This window comes from Vanessa cardui, chromosome 16, assembly GCF_905220365.1.
Source record: "Vanessa cardui chromosome 16, ilVanCard2.1, whole genome shotgun sequence".
NCBI lineage: Eukaryota > Metazoa > Arthropoda > Insecta > Lepidoptera > Nymphalidae > Vanessa > Vanessa cardui.
In genome coordinates this window covers 1620524-1642342 of record NC_061138.1, presented here as the reverse complement: position 1 = coordinate 1642342, position 21819 = coordinate 1620524, and the positions used below count along the sequence as shown (strand labels likewise).

The 21819-nt window shown below is 31.8% G+C and overlaps 1 protein-coding gene across 3 annotated transcripts in view; it reads left to right on the top strand.

Annotated features, from left to right (window-relative positions):
• LOC124536542 (facilitated trehalose transporter Tret1) overlaps window positions 1-21819 on the top strand; it is a 71891-nt gene that overhangs the window by 32113 nt on the left and 17959 nt on the right. Inside the window, exon 1 of one of the 3 annotated variants that reach the window (XM_047113114.1) lies at window positions 17608-17883. The exons of the other annotated variants lie outside the window; for them this stretch is intronic. The gene's annotated coding sequence lies outside the window, so the exon portion shown is untranslated. Of the gene's footprint in view, window positions 1-17607; window positions 17884-21819 lie in introns of those variants that run through there. 3 annotated transcript variants of the gene reach the window in all.

Here is a 21819-nt window from a genome sequence, read left to right as displayed (position 1 = left end):
CATAAGTGATATTAAAAAATAAAAAGTTTAATTGTTTGAACTTTGAATCATTAGGGCGTGTATGAGTTGACTTCGCCTAAATCGCAGCCTTAGTGATTGGTATAGTTCAAGAAGGCATATTTGCCAGTGGATGATAACATTTTATGTATACTTTCAATAATCAACGCGGGCTAAGACTGCCCACAGCCCTGTATCAAGAGTTCCTAATAGCCTACCCTATGATCCCTCAAAACCGTATTTGTCCTAGTGAGGTCGAACTTATGACCTTTAATACTGCTAATCTTACTAATTACCCACTAATCGTATAACTTTAATATGTCAATCTGGTTTTTCATAATCAAGGTTCAATCAAAATTATTAAAATACACTCTAGTGGTAATAAAACTACTACAATTCATAATTGTATAAAAAAATATTAAAAAATTGCCGCATTAAATTTTTTCTACAAATTTAAATAGGGCCTCTTTTTTGTACATACATAAATTATAGAGTTCCTAGGTAAAAAGTATATATAAAAAATGATATAATCTGCATCTTTGATGTCAAGAAAAAATTTTGGAATATACTGTTTAATTAATGTTATCATATTTTAAAGGAACTGATTTTAAATTTTGTCTTAAAAATTAATCTGATCATACTAACAATCAAAAAACTATTTTTCAAAATTACTTGAAAAGGGACGTATGACAATCAAGAAATACTAAGAAAATACAAACGAATTAAACACTACATAGTATAAAACACAGTCCCTTTCTCTGTCCCTATGCCCCTTTGTAAGCTTAAATCTTGAAAACTACGCAACGGATTTTGATGCGGTTTTTTTTTAAAAAGATAGAGTGATTCGAGAAGAAGGCTTTTGTATATAACAATAGACACATATAGATATAGATAACAATAGTAAAGAAACACTGATAATTTTAGTATATTTAGCATAAGTATTGCACCCGTGTGAAGCCGGGGTGGGTCGCTAGTAAATAATAAGCTCTTTCTTTTTCAACTCAGTTAAAATAGATAAACATTAAATAGTACACAAAGGTCACCTGGCATACATTTGACCTTTGGTCGATATCATTTGCCGAATGCAATTTTAATCAAAACATTGTCGCCCATTACATAAACATCGCCTCCTGTGTTTTGTTTACATCGACGCTCAATCCATTTATATTTCAATTTGTTAATTATTAATCTATATTAATGATGTTTATTTTAAAATGAATTATGGTCTGCCGTGTCACTGTTTATATCATAATAATTAATATCAATATCAATTTACAACTAATTTATATTTTATAAACATAGCCTGAAAGCCTCGAGTTTCAAAACGAATAGCGAGATAAATTATTTTGTAAAATCAAATTCAAAACTCATCGCAGAAGAAATGTGCGACATCAGGTAGTTATATAAAAGTAACAGCCTGTAAATTTCCCACAGCTGGGCTAAGGCCTCCTCTTCCATTAAGGAGATGGTTTGGAACATATTCCAACATCCTGTTCAAATGCGGGTTGGTGGAATACACATATGGCAGAATTTCCATGAAATTGGACACATGCAGGCTTCCTCACGATGTTTTCCTTCATCGCTGAGAACGAGATGAATTATAAACACAAATTACATAGTTACATACGACATTGGATATTATAATATACCTTTACAATTTTAAGAATATTCAAGCATAAAAAGAGGTGCTGTATAAATAAAATATATTAAATAATCCATTCAACGTGAGTTAGTTCACATTATTTAATTAATAAATTACATAATTAGTTTTAATGGAAGACTTATTCTCATTAATCAAGAATAGTACATTCGTTACCTCGAAAGCATGTAAAGATAAGTTAAAACCTGATACACCTAATTAAAGATTTGGTCCTTTTTAATTAAGAATTTTCCTTTGGATGATTATAAGGGAATAGAGGATGCATCTGTGTTTGTAGACGCATGTGCAATAAATATGTTCTTATAATTTTTTTAGTCAGGTTGTTATGGAGATCCATGGTCTGTATGCCAGTACAGTATTTCGTTTGAAATGATGATCATGATTATTTGGTAGCCAACTTTGGTTTGGAAGACCTCGTATCATAAGTCGGTAAAATTTACTAAAAGATCAAGTAAATATTGAGCAATGTTTAAATTATAGAGCTCCTTGCTCCATTACCTATAGAGTACCTATTTCTCAACAATGAAGCCGCCTTGAAATAAGAGATTACAATTGACAAAGAATATTCAAGGTTCCGGAGTTGGTACATTCAGTTATTTTGATAAATAAACGTCGTCTGCCATAAAAGTTGTCTGATTGGTATTGTTACAACAAGGTTCTTCCTTGCTTTCCTATATCTAACGAGAGAGATACACAAATACACATTTAGATGAGTTAGGCTATCATTGTATGTGTCAGATTAATTATTGTTATAATATTTGGCAGAAATTCAATCGAATCATTCTTAATTAATAATTATTTTGTTTTGTGGTAGAATGTACTGTATAGACTTGCACAAACCCTTACAACCAAGAAAATTAAATAGAACATATCGAATGTCATATGAAAACATATTTGTCATGTATGTTATATGTGAAAAATCAAATCAAAATATATGTACTTTATTCAAGTGGGCTTTAACTAGCACCTTTTCGACATTTAAAAATACAATTATGTTAGTTAAATACAATTATATCTAACACATCCTCCCTGGAAGTCAACGAGTAATAATTCCACGCTTTTTTATCGTCTGTATAATCTTGTATTTTATAATATGCCTTCTTTACCCATGTATTTTTTATAAATGATTTTAATTTATGAAACGGAAAAAGTTTTCCTTTAACGCCCAGACATAAGTACAGTATAGTAAGACCCAACTTAGATGCAATATTCGTAAAACATCCGAATTAAGTACTCTATCCCAATTTATCAATATTTATTTCTCATGTGAGTATGATCTTTATACAAACGTAATAACTTGTAATGTCATATGACCGAATATATTCGTCAATTTGACACGTCGATTTCACGAGAATCTTATGCGACGAATAGCGTTGAATGGCCCGATATGGAGCTATTTCTATTAGCTGTATAAATCTCAGTAATCGTTATTAATTGATTTGCCGATGATACATCTATGTTGTGTCGTACTATACGTATTTAAAAATACGATGTCTGTCAAGTATCGGAAGTAGATAGAGATGGATATATCTCCCAGATCAAACTGACACTGGAGAGCAACGCGGTGAGCAAGGTAATGACTTGAAATTTATACCAAGTTTTCTCTTTAATGGGAAAGCCAGTTTGTCAGGCCGTTGGAAAACGATAGACTATAAACCATTAAGTCTCAATTTGATGTTTAAAGTGTGGGTTCATATATTTAACGAATCGTCATTGTCACAAGTTGCTACACATAAAATGAAACTATTTCTAAATAATTATATCGTAAACTATTTACAAATAATATAATTTTCCTTTGTTCCCCTTAAATGGATAGATCGAGAGATTGTTTTGATATTAATTACGAAAGTTTTAATTCTAAGCAAAAAAAGTATGAAGTGACAACGATTTTTTTATAACATTGCTCTTTATATCCATTGGAGTTTAAGCTTACTTTATCCAAAATTTCATCAAATACGTTTTAGTGGTTTAAGCGGTATATTATGACAGACCGACAGACAGAGGGACAAATAATAAAGTTACTTTCACATTTTCAATATTACCATCAATACATATAATTACTTTGTCGTATTTAAAAAATAAATAATAGATATCATTTTGTTAAAACTCATATCGGTCTTATTTGAGGTAATGAGACTTCGAGGCCGAATACCATAAAAACTGGCAAATTACTTACTTTCTTATAATACTCTGTTTTATTTATTCGCCACTAGATGACGCCGCAACAAATCCTTCTGTTAATCTGTACACTGTTTAATTGATCACTGTGACAGTCACATACACAGGTGGTACTAATCTGCCTTGGCAGTTTTCGCCCCCGACTTCGCTTGCTTTTTAGTCGTTGGTTGTCAAATATTATTCAGGCAATATCTTTAATAATTATAGCCTATGTGTTATTCTGGTGTATAAGCTAAATTATTGTATAGTTTTATTATAATCCATTCAGTAGTCTTTGCGTGATAGAGTAACAAACATCCACACATACAAACATTCGCCTTTATAATATTAGGATACCATTATACCGAGTTAAATTACGATACTTATTGATTTTTTTCTGTTCCAGGTAATATTTGCATCAGCTTCAACGTTTGACACAGACTTTCTACATCTCGTTTTATAAAGGTTTCGTATAAACGATTTAATTTCGTAGAACTCTTATCAGTGTTACAAATTCAAGTTATTAATGTTGCATCAAAGCGATCATGACTAGGTAGTCATTAGCTGTATAAGAACACAGATTCCGAGATCCTGGGGTTAAGCCCCCAAATCGAGTCTTTAAAAAGGGCTTACTGTTTCTAGCAGTCTAGACGACTGTGCCCCAGAAAGCGCTTGAAGCCGTTGGTATACCTTGGTAGGTAATTATTTGGCTTGATAGCCTTGGTGTCGGATTCACGAATATAGGATTAAAGAGTGCATGTATGTTAGTTAGAGAGCTGAGATGGCCGGATAACCGATGATTGCGGATTCAAACCCTATATAAAACATTTATATATATATATATATATATATATATATATATCATATCACATATAAACATCGTGAGGAAACCTGCGTGTGTCTAATTTCATCGAAATTCTGCCTCATGTGCATTCCACCAACACGTATTGGAACAGCGTCGTGGAATATGGTCCAAACCCTCTCCTTAATGGAAGAGGAGGCTTTATCCCAGCAGTGGGAAATTTACAGGCTGTTACTTTACTTTTTTACTTTACTAAATGTTTGTTCACATATATGTGCACTTAAATATATTCTGTGCTTTTTAGTATCTCTTGAGATTATCTGCCGTGACCAAAATTGGTTATGACAACATTACCATTATCGCATATTTAATATAAGGCAATTTCAATAATTATCATTTTAAATATATATCTACGTATATCGTAATTTAGCACACGCAAAGGTTCATAATTGATTCGTCATCGTATCTCGCCAATTTTTTTTGTCTTATACAACATTATTTACATAATTTAGGATTAAATAAAGGTTTCATCGTTTTGAGACAATTTGGCTTTGTTTTTCACGCGGAGAGTAATTTGGAGCGAATTACGCAGTAGTTTCGATGTATTGTAGGTATTGTAATATGCCGTAATTTTTTTCGCCCGATGATACTATTATCATGAAAACTACTAGTCGTTCTTTAATTACTAATAACTACTTAGTTATTAACTGGAATGTATTGGCGGACTGGGTTCAAATCAGAATATTGAAAGTCAATGCCTTTCTTCCTTGAAACAGTTACAAAAATTTTGGTCAAAGGATTTACGTGCAGTCATTCATCAGCCGTGCGAGAATTCTGTTTTATCCCCATTTATGTAATAGGAGAATATTGTATTTGTGGTGACACGTACCCGAACGGTTAGAACGCGTACATCTTTACCGATGATTGCGGGTTCAAACCCAGGCAAGCACCGCTAAATCGGCGGCATCTTGTGCTCGGCGGCGAAGGAAAACATCGTGAGGAATGCATGTGTCTAATTTCGTTAAAATTCTGCCAAATGTGTATTCGACCAATCCAAATTGAAATAACGTAATGGAATATTAAATTCTACCACATGTGTATTTAACCATTCCGTATTGAAATAACGCTGTGGAATATGTTCTAAGCATTCTCCTCAAAAGGGAGAGCAGGCCTTAGCCCAGCAGTGGGAAATTTACAGGCTGTTGTTGTTGTTGCCTTTTGTGTAAAAGGAGAATATTGTACTTGTTTACGTGTCATACACGAATACACTTGGCGTGTAACACTTACGTAGATGATAAAATAGAATACTAAATAATTGGGATAAAACATCCGGTCGGAAGCATTCTTTTGTTACCAAGAGAATAATTGTCAGGAAAAATCATTGGTATAATTGTGTTCCGGTTTGTAGGGTGAATGAACCAGTGTAACTACAGATGCATCGAACAAAACATCTTAGTTGTCAAGGTTGGTGGCGATGTCGGAAATGCATTTTTTGGCACAATATAGTTTACAGAGAATATAAAATAGCTCGTAGATTTCATGGTTCTTATCCGGATTTGTTCTTCTGTTGTTTAGTTAAGATCCGCGTGGCCATCACTGATAAAAACTAAAATTTACAAATTATCGAAGAAAGGATTTGATCTTCTGTTATTCGGCTAAGGTTCTGGTGTATCCACTATCATCGCTAATACTACCAAACTCTAACTTTTACTTTTTTTTTCTATCCATTGTTGAAACAGATTTATTTTAAAAATTAAAGAGTCAAATCAGTTTTGATTCTGTAGATATTCGTACATGCGTCGAGTAACATTTTTTTCTTTATACAATTGCATAGTTTTTATTTCTACGAAATGTTTTGGAAATTACATCACGTTCAACCGTCACGTACATACAAACGTATTTTGACAATAATTCTGAGCTTTATTCCAAGTGATTAAGATCTAAATATTTTGCTGGAGTTACGTTGTCAAACTCACGTAGATACGTACGTCATAGTATGACTTTCCTGTTTCCTGTATCATCTTGGATTTTGGTAAACTACTCGATAGCTGTGATATGAATTACTTTAAATATTTTACATCAATTGTTTAACTTTAATGACAACTACCTACTACTTGAAGTTAATGAAAAATAATTATAATAATAAATGTATTATTATTATAAGATAAGATGCCACATGTGCATTCCACCAACCCGCATTGGAACAGCGTGGTGGAATATGATTCTAACCCTCTCTTTAATGGGAAAGGAGGCCTTTGCCAAGCAGTGGGAAATTTACAGGCTGTTACTTTACTTTACTTTTTTTTACTTTATAAGATTCAATTGCGCCCAATAATTTGGTTAATAATATGTTATGGAGAATTGCTTAAATATTCTTATGATGGATATCTCACAAGGATTTCCTGTATACATCTAGTGAATTATCTTTACTAATATTATTATAATTGCGAAAGTCAATATTTATGTCCGTCTGTTACAAAGCTAAACTACATAACCGAATGTGATGAAAGTTGAAGTGAAGCTCGAGCCTTAAGGAAGTAAATTCCTTAGTAAAGTATTGTTTTTATATCAAAAATCTACGATAACCCTGTAAAAAGCAGGAATCGTGGTTGAAAACTAGTATCGTTATATAATCGGAATCTGTTTTGTTTTGATTCATATTGTACATATATTCGATAATTCTTAGTCTATTTACACAATACGAGTATTTTTTCTTACATCTGCATTGTATAAAACAACTTTTTCTTTTTCTTTTGGGTCGAATGATAAAGAAAGTATGTAACAGATTAATCAATGCAAATTTTTCTTACGGATTTTCTCCCTCATTGTTGTGACGTTGAAAGAAAATTACACATAAAAAAACGCACATTACGATGGAGAAAATAGCTTTAATGTTGATGTCATTTGCATAAAGATGAAATCCCGTTATACAAAAACTAAGAAAAAGATATGGTATCCGACAATTTTTATCATAAAATAATATACATTTATTAAGAAGACCTATCGGAATACCTGATATTTTTATTTAAGAAGAACATAAGATCAGTTAAATACGCAGCCGATCCATATATATGGTATATGGTTCAGGATAAATATTTTGTATCAATTATTATTTATAACTACTCCAGATCAGTCATTCGTTTGCCCTTATTCTATTTATGTTTTCTTTTCATTCGCCTATTTTATTGTTGGTCACGTACTTTTTTCTAAAATCCTCGTCAAAGGTCGCCTGAGAAATTGTTTGGAAGCAGTAACCTACAGTTGTTTACTTGTTAAAGAACTTTATATTTAAATCGAACTCGTATACAATAATAAATAACAATAACAGACTGTAAATTTTCCACTGCTGGGCTAAGGCCTCCTCTCCCTTTGAGGAGGTTTGGAACATATTCCACCACGCTGTTCCAATGCGGGTACACAATGTAGTTTTATTTAATGAATACTATTTATAAAACAAATATTTATAATACTAGTATAACAGTACGGCATAGGGCTATTTAGTACGTCGAATCATCGAGACACACACCATACTTCGTGTTTTTTCAATAGATATTTAAAAAATTCGATACCTATGACAGTTTTTGTATTCATAATATTATTGTAAGCCCGCAGCGTCTGTTCGTACGTTTTCATTTGTTTTTTTTTTTTATACATGGCTGTGTAGCGCTGTTCTCTAACCGGCCAGTAAATTTTTCCCGCACTCTAAATTTGTTTGTTAAATTTAGTAAATTGGAATCATCAAGAGTCCTCTTTACATTTTCTTCACATTTGTGAGTGAAACTCTTCAAAGTAAGACCATAACCGATCTTTAACTTCAGCTATTTGTAGACGTTTATAAGAGTAGTAATCGCCCGCAGATTTCGCTTTGGCTCGTGTATTAGGGAGTTGGTTGTCATGTGTTTGGCAAAAATTACCTGTTGCCTGTAAAGTCGGTATACGGGCGAAAGTTTTACGTGACAACGACTTTGAGTGGTAAAATAATTTTAATGTGAATATTCATTCGTATAGTAGGAAGAAGGATGAAATAATAGTAACAATTTAAAACGTTTATTTATACAAAGAATTATATTTAAAACATTAATTTATACAAAGAATCTCGCACTGAATTTTGTCTGTCTCTCTCGCTCGAAGGGACGCGTGCCTCTCACTGGCTCTCATTGTGAGCGCATAACGTGAGTGGAGCGTAACGCAGTTTCTTGAAGTGTCACCCGGCAAACCAATTTATAAGACGTTGTCACGTCAAAATAAGTAGCCCATGTCCTTCCTTGGAATTCAAATTTGTTTCATACCAAATTACATAAAATTCAGTTCAGCGGTTTGGTCGTGAAAGAGCGAGATACATTCACAATTATGATATTATAATATAGATAATTACACAATGTAGTTATTATTTTTTATGGTATAGGTTGGCGAGCATATGGGCCACCTGATAAGTGGTCACTATCACCCATAGACAATGACCTATAAGAAATATTAACTATTCCCTACATCGTCAATGTGCCACCAACCTTGGGAACTAAGATGTTATGTCCCTTGTGCCTGTAGTTACACTGGCTCAATTAGTAGTTAAACGAAACATTAACTCTATTATAATAATTAAAAGTTATATTAAGGTAAATTTCGTGCATTAACTTGAGCGTGAATTATTTAAGATGGGGGTTTTTACATTACCTGGGAGCTCCGCGCGAGCCTCAAGTAGGAAAATATACTATTTGCAGGAAAACGGATTTGAATAATGCATTTGACATATAAGAACCGAACTCGAAACGTAAACTTTATATATATTAAAGCTGTCCTTAAGGATACACGTGTAAAATAGAAGAAAAAATCAGTGTATGGTTTTTAATGTATTTATTATATTAAATAGTTAGTGTTACTAGTGTTGGAAAATGTTGAAAGATGAAGTAGTGATGTCCTTGTCATATCTTTCTACCAGTTACGATGAGGTGTGTTATTTTTTTTTAATTTAATTATTATCAATGTTCAAATTTTAATTACTAGTTTATAGATTCTATTTTTAATTTTGATTTCTGTAATTAATTTTGATAATTTTATTAATATGTTTACTATCTCTCAAGGATTTTAGTAAATTTTATTATATGTTAAATTTACTTTTCGAGAATACCAAGATAATAATATTTTTATAATATTACGTATAAACTTATGCTTAGTTTATTCAATAAACGATTCGTTGTTCTTTCGGGCTGTTGTGTATGAAGTGTAAATCACAATTATTCACACAAAAAATGATTCGTAAGTGTCGACATTGCATATATGTACATATTTGTCGAACACTTTACGGATCGTTAATCATAACTCAAAAACGATCACTAAAGTACATTAAAAGTATCGTAAATTTATTTGTAACCGTTGGGTTAGGGCTTCAATTGACGGATTCATATCATATGTGGCAGAAAATTTGAAACGAGTCGTGGAAATTTCACCATGGAATATATTTTACAAACGCATATTAAGCGCGTAAAATTTTGGTAGTGTTTATCTGGGTTTGAACTAGAAAACATCGTTTAAGCTTCTTCATTCGTTTTATCCACTAGGGTATCTTGGCCATAATCTTAAAGTTATGCACAATAACGATTCGGTAATTGTAGTAATATAGCATCGTGTAACGGGTAGTTACAATTGTGTCAATTCTAGTAGTTTTCGACTAGAAATTGGACCGCAATTGTTGTTATTGGTTGAATAGGAAAACGATAAAATTTACGTATCGATTCGATTGCGATAAATTGACAATTTGTCACTAGAATTCAGCAACTATAAAAAAAACATACATTAACAGCGTAGGCCGATTTTATGATAGGATTTCATATAGAATTAATATTAGTGAGCGAAAAATAGCTACTGGCTGAAACGTTTTGAATAAACGAGAAATTTCGTGAGAGACCCGTGATTAGTATTAAATAATTATTGTATTAAATAATGTCAAATAAGGATAACCAACATTACATTACTTTACGCAATGTGGTATACGAGATGGTGGATTTGTTCTTCGGTAGCCTGAGTGAGCTCACAGAGAGTCATCTGGACTATCCTTATATAATGTAGTAACTTATTTGCTCTATTTATAAAATGTGTTGTAATTTCCTGTAATTATACATGTACAGTATTCATAAAAGTAAAAGTAAAGTAACATCCCGTAAAATTCCCACTGCTGGGCTAAGGCCTCCTCTCCCATCAAGGGGAGGGTTTGAAACATATTTCACCGCGTTGTTCCATGCGTGTGGTGGAATGCACGTGTGGCAGAATTTCGATGAAATTAGATACATGCAGGTTTCCTTTCGATGTTTTCCTTCACCACCGAGCACGAGATGAATTATAAGCACAAATTAAACACATATGTTTAGCGTTGCTTGCCTGGGTTTGAACCCGAAACCCTCAGTTAAGATGCACGCGTTCTAACCACTGGGGCATCTCGGCAGTTTTCATAAATAACATCAAAAATAACTACGGGTGGTCCAATTTAAATATCAAAGTGAAAATACTATCTACGCTTCAGAGATATATTTCGCGAAAACGAATACTTTATCTTTATTGACGTGATAAATGACAAGTTGATAAGCAAACGTTTATTTACTCGATTCTAATAAAGTTTATTATCAACGAGGACGCGCGAGTATTTTTTATGAACAACTTGTTAAAGATAACATTAAGATCAACATTCCTCTATGATTGTCGATTTTGTTTCTTTTTGAAACCTTAATATTAAAAAGTATAATCCCTACATATAATAGAACAGGTCTCTTTCCGTGTCTGTCTGTCTGAACGCGTAAATTAAAAAGTACTAAAAGTATTTTTACGGACAGAGGGAGTTATTTATTGAGGTTGAGTGAATTGTCTGCTATATTACGATTATTGTCGAATGTATAAAGCATCCCGACTGGAAGTGTATTCGCAAGCGTCATGTAAACCATTAGAATTATACATAGTCATGTATTACGGTTTAAACATTTTTATGTAATACTTGTTGTCGCCCGTGGCTTCGCTCGCGTTTTAGGGGTGGATTGGTTATCATGTGTTGGCAAAATAGTAGCCTCTATCCTTTCTTGGAGTTCAAGTTTGCTTCACACAAAATTTCATCATATTAGGTTCATTAGTTTGATCGTGAAATAGCGACAGACAGACAAAGTTACTATCCCATTTATAATATTAGCATTCGCGGGATGGATTAAATAAGCTGTAGCTCGTTATTTCATTTTGAATTGATATTGTGTAAGGACTAAAAACTTATGGGTTACTACATCAACTGAATCCCAAAGGAAATGGCAATTAACTAAAACTCTTCTAGGCAATCAAACTCTCCTTACTCGCTCACTGATCAACAATAGCTTCGATGTCATAGATCTTGACACTCAGGTTGCTTGTTAAATCATCATCTAATAAAATCATTATAAGTAAAAGATTTCTTAAGGCAAATAATCGAATAAAAATACTAAACTATTTAAGAACTCTAGGAGCGGTTTCGTGTCATACCGCAGTTTAAATATATCTTAAGCGCATGATTTTCCTATTGTATTTATAAGTACCTACTTATATATATATATATATATATATATATATATATATATATATATATATATATATATATATATATATATATATATATATATTTTTATCTAATTTTGTTCAGCTGAGCTTAGATATGAGTTTATCCGATAACATATTATGTCAAAGTAAACGTGCCTTAGTGATTATGATTAACAACAACACAGATACCGCAGTACCATGTAAAAAAATCGTAGTATTTATGCCGAAATGGTCCTAATTGGCGCATATATTAATCAAATGTTGTACAAGAGTCACAGTTAAAAAATATATATATTATTATAATTCTATTTGTTCTCTCATACAAAACAAACTATTAGATTTTAATTAATGGACTCGAACCAGGTAATCAAATCACGGACTCGTTTAAATAAACCCAAATAATAGGAAATCATGAAACGTCAGTGAAAATACAATTATTTAAAAAAGTCTTAAGTATAATTGAAACTTGACATACATAATACTTTATTTGGCAGGGTTTTGTGCAAACCCGTATGAGTAAATACCAACGGTCATATTTTATCGCAAGCAGATATACTTACTTAGTATTGTTGGGTTCCGGTTTCAAGGGTAAACGTTACACTAAGTAACTACAGCACAAGGGACATAACATCTTATCTCCCAAGGTTTGTAACACATTAGGAATGGTTAATATATCATAAGCTGCCAATATGGGTGGGTAATATTGACCACTTACCACCAGATTGCCCATTTGATCGTCCACCTTCTACAAAATATAATCTATATAAAATCAGCTCTTAGAAACAGCATCGAAATATATTACTTCATTCATAAGCTCGTCGTTATAAATGTAATTTAATATTTAAATCCTATTACAATTTTATTTTATAGTCTCAAAAATATATCTAATCTATAAAGTTCAATAGACCTTATATAACATTTAATCTTATCTTTTTATTAATCGATAAATTATACTAATCTATACGTCCTGAAATTTAAAATAATGATACATGGAAACTCCCGCTGAACTTATCACAATGTATTATAAAACATCTATCTATCTGTATCTTTATCTGAAGGCGATAAACTCAAAAGCAACCGAACGAATTTTCATACAGGACCGACGGACAGATAACTTCATGCAAAATATATTGATTGATTGAAATACGACAATGTATTCTGATGATGTCTCAAAATAATATACCGACATCATACTAAACCAATATCTATACTCTATATACATATATATAATAAAGTTCGAGTACCTGTTTGTAATATTAAATATGTATAACAACAAAACAACAACATCCTGTAAATTCCCACTGCTGGGCTAAAGGCCTCCTCTCCCTTTGAGGAGAAGATTTGGAACATATTCCACCACGCTGTTCCAATGCGGATTGGTGGAATACACATGTGGCAGAATTTCTATGAAATTTGTGTATGCAGGTTTCCCCACGATGTTTTCCTTCACCGCTGAGCACGAGATGAATTATAAAGACAAATTAAGCACATGAATCAGCGGTGCTTGCTTGGGTTAAAACCCGCAATCATCGGTTAAGATGCACGTGTTCTAACCACTGGGCCATCTCGACTCGACTCGAAATATGTATACACGGTACATGTACCAAAATAATATTTTTTACATTTCTGTCTATATGTCTGTTTGTTCCTGTTAATCTCTGGAACGATTGGACCGATTTTGACGGGATTTTCGGTGGCTGATATCTGATGCAATGAAAACTACTTTATTTTAGAATTACATGTAAAATAATGATAAAATCATCATCATCATGAATCAATTAAATGCATCAACTTTGTGCACTAAACGATAATTTTTTTGTTAGTCAAAGATTGCTAAATAACTGAATCGATTTGATTACATTTTTGCTTGAAGCAAACTTTAACTCCAAGACATAAGACATAATTACTTATATTGGTAAAACAAAGGAATAAATATGGAGTAAACTCACACACACACACACACACACACACACACACACACACACACATACGAAGAAGCAATGGAAGCATGTAGATCACGCGCCACGCTTTATGAGAGAGTGACTACAACTGAGAGAGCATCCTGCCTTTAACTGTCAAGGCATACGAATCCAAGCGCCCCAAGGCACGCCAGAGTGTTTTTATATCAAAATGAAATGACTAGAAATTATTTATAAATGAAAATATATTGAGAACACATACCTAAAGGTAACTTATCTTGTTTTAATATAATAAATAACGCAGTTGGTCATCTAATCGTAATCGGATTTGCCTACCAATTTAATTATGTAGGTCATGGATGATTTGTGAAATGATAATATTCAATAATTATTTGAATTAAATACTTTTGAAAATGTTTCATTTTTCGCTGTATGTTCACAAAACCTACTAAAAATATTTATTTTATATTATAGTAATGTATACGTATTACGACTGGGCTATGGTCTAAACTTTTTTATGAAATGGTTTTCTTTTGCTTGCTCTAGTACATTGCTCCATAGTTTATTCGTATGTTGGGTATGTTTGGAAGAAATGTAAATGCGTGTATATTTGACACAATTAATTCTCTCCACCGAGCACGAGATTATTTTTTTAAAACTATAAAAAAACAATCGGATCGCGATTCGATTCAAAGTGCTCTAATTGTATTTAATATCGTAAGCGTAACGAAAGCTTAAAGATTTTATTTTCTTAAAAAAAAAAAAAAATCTATAGTATAAATCTTCAGAATCGATTTGACAGTTTTTAGTAGTTGCAACATACATTGCATTGACAAAAGCGATAGGGATTTCTATACCGGAAAACTGTACGGATAACTTAACGCCTAGGTGAAACCTCGACGACGATTTTCATGGGTACGCCACTCCGAGGTCCCGGGTTCGATTCCCGGCCTAGTCAATGTAGATTATCATTAGTTTTCTATGTTGACTTGGGTCTGGGTGTTTGTGGTACCGTCGTTACTTCTGATTTTCCATAACACAAGTGCTTCAGCTTCTTACATTGGGATCAGATTAATGTATGTGATGTTGTCTCATATTTTTAAATTTATTTATTTATTTATAAAAAACTAAGTACTAGCGAACCGCCCTTGCTTCGCACGGGTCCGATACTAATACTAATTATACAACAGAGTTTGTCTTTATTCTTTACTATATTTACTATATTTTACCTTCCTCTCGAATCATTAAAAAAACCGCATCAAAATCCGTTGCGTAATCTTAAAATATCTAAGCAGGGCAGACAGCGGTAAGCGACTTTATTTTATACTATGCAATGATGATAATGATGTTGATTGCTGTAAATTCATCACTATTTGATTAAAATAGAGCAACGCATTCAAGATTTACAATTGCATTAGAATTTCTTATTAAATAAACAATTGTTAATTAAAATTATTTATTGTTTATTTAATCAGAATAATATTTCTTCGTTACTTAGAAAAATGAAAGTGAAAATAAGAACATTAAAAATGTAATCATGAGATTAATAATGAAATATTGTTGTTACTGCAAAATCGACTCTATTTAATCTCAACTCAGTAATTCAATTTAATGCTGATGGAAGTGCGTCAATTTTAACTACCTTACTTATAAACAGTATATACAAACATGTATTATAAACAGGATATTCAATCTTATTCTATAATGTACATATCTTCCATACTCGCTACCAGAATTTTAAGGTAATCGAGATTGATACAGTAATATCTAAAATGATATCTTTTATTTAAAAAAAATTGTGGTTTTTAAATGTTAAAGAAATACATATGACATTGTTTTTAAATTTTCAAATGGAAATATAATGACAGTGCATACCAATAAAAATAATAATAAACATCTATTTTTCAATCGACGTTCATACTAAATAAATAAGGAGTTCTACAGGGCAGTGTTTAGGGTTCATTATTTCTCGTGTATTTTGCCAAATATTTGGAATACAGTTAAAATCTTAACTGTATTCCAAATATTTGGCATAATACCTTAATTGAAAATACTATTTAAATAGATGTTTTATTATGTTTTTACTATGTTTGTTTAATTAGTTTATTCTATAAAATGAAGCTAGTAATGTAACTTATATTGTACTAGCGACCCGCCATCGCCTGGCTTCCCACGTCTCCAATACTGATACCAAATATACTACAGAATTTGTTTATCTACGACATCACATTAGAAACCAAAATTACATGTGTTTCTTTACTATATTGACCATGTATTATATACAAAAACCTTCCTCTCGAATCACTCTGTATATTAAAACGAACAGCAACAAAATTCGTTTCGTTATTTTTAAAAAATCTAAGCAAAGGGACAGATAGCGGTAAGCGACTGTTTTAAAAAATCTAAGATAAACAAAAACAACTATAATACCTTAAAAATATGATATGGAAAGGAAAAATAATTTTCTTTAAAGTTAAATACACAACGTAAGCAAATGTGAAAATGTCTGTAATAATGTAGGTGAATTTATGTACGTTTTAAACAAATTGAGGAAAATCACGTCGCGAGAAACTGTTAGATCGGTATAATATTATGATTATGTAGGATATTTAGATATACTTAAAGCCGCTGGTGGTATTACAAAATTGTCCTTATTAACTAGTAAAGGCTCTATCGTTTTATAAAAAATTCTATATATAATAGTTAAAATATATATAGTTATATAGCATTTTTATTTTTTAGAACATCTGTCAGATTTAATCTTTTTTTTTATTTTACATTGGGAATATGGATTCATAGTTGTAATGCAATTAGTAGAAGAAATTGCGACAGACATTGACTAAGAGATACAGTAATTACTTTTTCTCATCGACTTCAAAAATGTATGTGGTCAATTTTCTTAGAACTTCGTCAATGTGAACCAATTAAAAAGAAGAATGTGTTTTTTTTGTTACGAATATTGTTCATAGAGTATATACATGTACATAGTAGGTGTACAGGATTATTTTTCAAATTTAAAAGTGGGGTTTGCCCTTGCGCTACGAAACAATTATAAACTGGTTACATTTTACTCACAAGGATAATGATAAGAAATACATCAAATGTTTTTTTTATTGCTTACAACATTTTTCTCATGCTCACTAAAATATTTACTTTTTTTTTAATTTATCAAAAATTAAAAAAAAAGTAAATATTTTAGTAAATACCATTTTAGCGTTAACTTACTAATTAATTTTAATTGAAATTGAAATAGATTGACTTAAAATATTAAATTATAATTACATGTTTTGCTATAATTTTTTTAGTAAAATAATTATTTAATACAATATTTTAAGTGTATCTCGTATGACAAACCAATTGCAACATACTTAAGATCGCACCTAACATTATCAGCTGTAAAGGAGTACGCTTTCAAAACACGTGCATCCATGTCATTAAGGCGATTTAACAAAAAACATCAAGAGAAACCGACGGACGTCGACTGATTGCTACTTAGTTTTACAACACTGCGCATGCGTCACTATCGTATGTCAACTACGCTGTATTTCCTGTAATGCAGCTTTATATCTCGTTGTCGATGTCGAACCACTGAGTCCCGCACTAGCGGCCAGTGTTGATGCGTTATTCAGAAAAATAGGCCGGCAGTACGCGAGCGTGAAAAAAAAAAAATAATCGAAAATTATCTGTGGCGGATAAGTTCGATATATTTGCGCGGGAGTATTTTTTTTTAATTTTGCTGGTTTGTTTTCGTGTTTCCATTGCGCTAGTGTTGGAACATTAGGCGGTTTTGGACAGCTGAATTTAAGGTAAGATATGTTTAAATATGAAAATGGAATCTCGTGTAAGATTTATGATTTATAAAAACGATGACATTAAATATATCTATAAAATTAATTGACAAAGATGACGTTTAATTATGTCTAATCATATTTATGTTTAGTCGCGTAATAATTCAACTGTTTTAGCAATTCTTGATTTAAACATTGATTAATTTTACGCTACAACATGCAAATATTATTTTTATATTAACCAATAATTACGGAGTAAAGGGAAGATGTATAAATATTTATATTTTTAATTGATTGGATTGTAATAGTCAACGCTGTAGAACATTTATTAATTTGTTTATTTACAACCAAGTACGTGAAAATAATTATATTGACGATGTTCAATGCAATAAAATTGTTATTGTATTAAAATAGTTATATTTACTGCTAGGTATAATGTAAACTAAATATTCTTGTTCATATGTATGATGGGAAAAATCAGTTTAATATATAAGATTTTGTGTGACAAAACAAATATAATTTCCATATTTTTTTATATATTATAATTAATTTAATCAACTTCACGAATCAATTATTCACCGTGAATATACAGATAGTTCCAAAATAATATCCAATGTCAATTAACATACAAAATGATTAAATATTAATCTATTTAATTAGATAAACAATAATCGCAGTACACAACGAATAAATAAACCGTAAAAAACACAACGTGATGTTAATTGGGTATGATACTTCTAAATGTGTTTGAAACATATGTTAACATATTATATGACGTTAGGGAGTGAACCACCATCATTATCATCATCATTAATCCACTGTTTAATATAGGTCTCTCAAAAAGTAGTTGTATTTCCGCCTTCCAAATCCATTTAAGTTCCACTGTCTTCTTTAATTTATTCTACCACCTGGAGTATCAAGTGTCCATCCCCATCCAGCTATCTCAGCATCTCGAAATATTTTCACCGCTATCACCAATGTTTAATTAAAACAGCTAATATCATTTTTACGTGTAACGTATAGGTTTTATAATAATCCACGTTAAACTTTTCGAGAAAAATGTATTGTAATATATGTATTAAACGATCTAAATTGGAGCAGAACTCTTTCCCCCAAAAGTAGAGAATACCTTAGTTTTAAAGGTTGATTCTTTATTATTTTTTATGAGGACCTCATTGGTCTAATAACTAGTTATAAGGAAGTAGATTTCTAGGTTCTGTTCCAAACCCTAGATGGAGTTGCTAGAAAGTCTTTTGATTTTTCTTTTAAAGAAGTAGCATGGACTCTGAAACTATGTAAACTCCTGTGTTAGATAGCACGTAAGGCTGTTTGTCTTGTCTCTAAACTTGTTCCGGTCGTATTGTATCTGCCGGTCCATCTTATTATGAAAGTGAGTGAATAAAAAGTACACAATATGGGAATTCACTGGTAGACTATATCTGTGTATTTGTTCTCCGGCTTAGGGGAAATCATGTTTTAAACGCGTAAAACGCTTACATTCAACTAAACCGAGGTAGCCCAGTGGTTAGAATGCGTGCATCCTAACCGATGATTCCGGGTTCGAAACCTGGCAAGCACCACTGATTATACATGTACTTAATTTGTGTTTATAATTCATCACGTCGGTGTGTATTCCATCAACTCGCATTGGAACAGCGTGGTGGAATATGTTCCAATCCTTCTCCTCAAACGGAGAGGAGGCTTTAGCCAAGCAGGGTTAAATTTACAGTTTGTTAATATAAATGTAATTACATACAAGTATCGTGATAACCTTCCCAAATTGGCATGACAAGAAATATAACCATCCTTATACCATCAACATGCTGTCACGTTATACTTTGTTCGTGTAATGACATTGTACATTCCCAATCATGTTTAAATAATTTATTACGATACAATTATTGAAATTTGACGTATACAATGTTGTGAATATCACAATGTGTATACGAGAACGTTGATTATACAATTGCCGTTAAGTAATGAAAACATTATGATAACTGTCGTACAATTGTATTATGGCGTTACAAATAAGTTTATCCTTGAATTGTGAATATGCGTTCATTATAATGTTTTAGAAGCAATTGATTATTTTAACAATAGTTTTAGTAAAGTTAGTAAAGTTACAGCCTGTAAATAACCCACTGCTGGGCTAATGGCTTCCTCTCCCATTAAGGACAGGGCTTGGAAGATATTCCACCACGCTGTTCCGATGCGGGTTGGTGGAATGCACATGTGGTAGAATTTCAATTAAATTAGACACATTTTCTTTCCTCACGATGTTTTCCTTCACCGCCGATCACGAATTATAAACACAAATTAAGCACATATATAGTGGTGCTTGCCTGGGTTTGATACCGAAGTCATCAGTTAAGATGCACATGTTCTAACCACTGGGCCATTTCGACTCTCGGCCATCTCGGCTCTCAACGATAGTTTTAGTAGTTTATAAATTCAATCTTAACTAAACTTATTAGTTATAAATAACTTCCAAACAGAACAGTATTCTCATTTTCCTTGTTCCGTCCTAGTAATTACCTACCCTTAAACGGATTTTTAGGAGGTTCGTTGATTATTTTCATTCAACAACTGTTTCATGTGAAACTTTGATACCAACTGGAATACGTTTTTCCATTTCAAAAACAACTCAACAAACCTCGTTTGAGTGACAAAAAAAACTGTAGTTTATCTGATGCCGCCTCTTCCACTAAAGGGGAACCTAGGAATGAGTCTTTAACGATAATTGCAGATGAATTGTTCTTATTCTAGATAAAGAAGGAAAGACAATAGTTACCTAATTAGTAAGCATTACTCATACTAGAAGTTTCCTATTTAAACGGATAGCATTGTTTTACTGGAAATAGAAATTTTGTCACCGCTCATATATTTTAATTATTTTACATACTATTACTAATTACAAATCGATTTCAACGTTATTCGATTCACTTAACTCGTTACATCGTATAAGGAACATATACGTATATTATGATACAATAATCTACGACGTTGCATATAAAAGATGCATATCTCATGTTATAGGTATCATTAAGAGTAACTACCGAGTTTCTTTCCGAACCGGTAGTAGCTTCACTTAATTGTTAATTGACGATTCAAAAAGTGCTTGTAAAAGCCCACTTGAATAAAATTTATTTTGATTTTGATCGAATAGTAAAATGTATATTATTAATTTTTATTTGCTAATTAATCGTATCGTATGATTCAAATTGAATTATATTCATTAGACACAAGATATGAACGACTTTTTGTCTGTTTTCCTTCAACATTGTAATCCTTAAGATCATTTAATATGTTTGTAAACTAGATTTTATTGCCGGTTAGATAGTGATGTTTACTATAGTAATTAAAACTATTTGTTAAATGTTTCAAAAACTTTTGTTTATTAAAAGATTTAAATAATTACTTTTTACATATTCAATGTACGTACACAATTGATAAAATGGATGCTATTACTTCAATGGTTGAAATGAAATATTTCTTTGAGAACACAATATCAATTTAAATTTGACTTTAAATCTATACTAATATTATAAATGCGTAAGTCAGTCTGTCTATAGTTTGCTCTGAAAATATATGAAGCAATATTCAAACTCCTATTCCAAGGAATGGCATAAGCTATATATCACCATACAGTAGGCGAGAGAAGCTGCGTTGACAATTAGTATGTAATAATCAGATATTTACTTTAAAAGTATTCATCGTCCTGATACCAAAAGTCCAATAGATGGAACGTGTAGATCTTAACCGGAGATTTCAGCTTCAAAACCAGGAAAGTATTTCCATCTTACTGAGTTGATTCGAGTATTACTCCTTATCCAAGACAACTAAATACGGCCACATACATTTACGAGATAAGACAAGTGTCGCATGAAAACGGTAATTAGGTAATCCGCGACGGGTTCGTATAATTATCTACAATTTAATTTTATCTTAAACTAG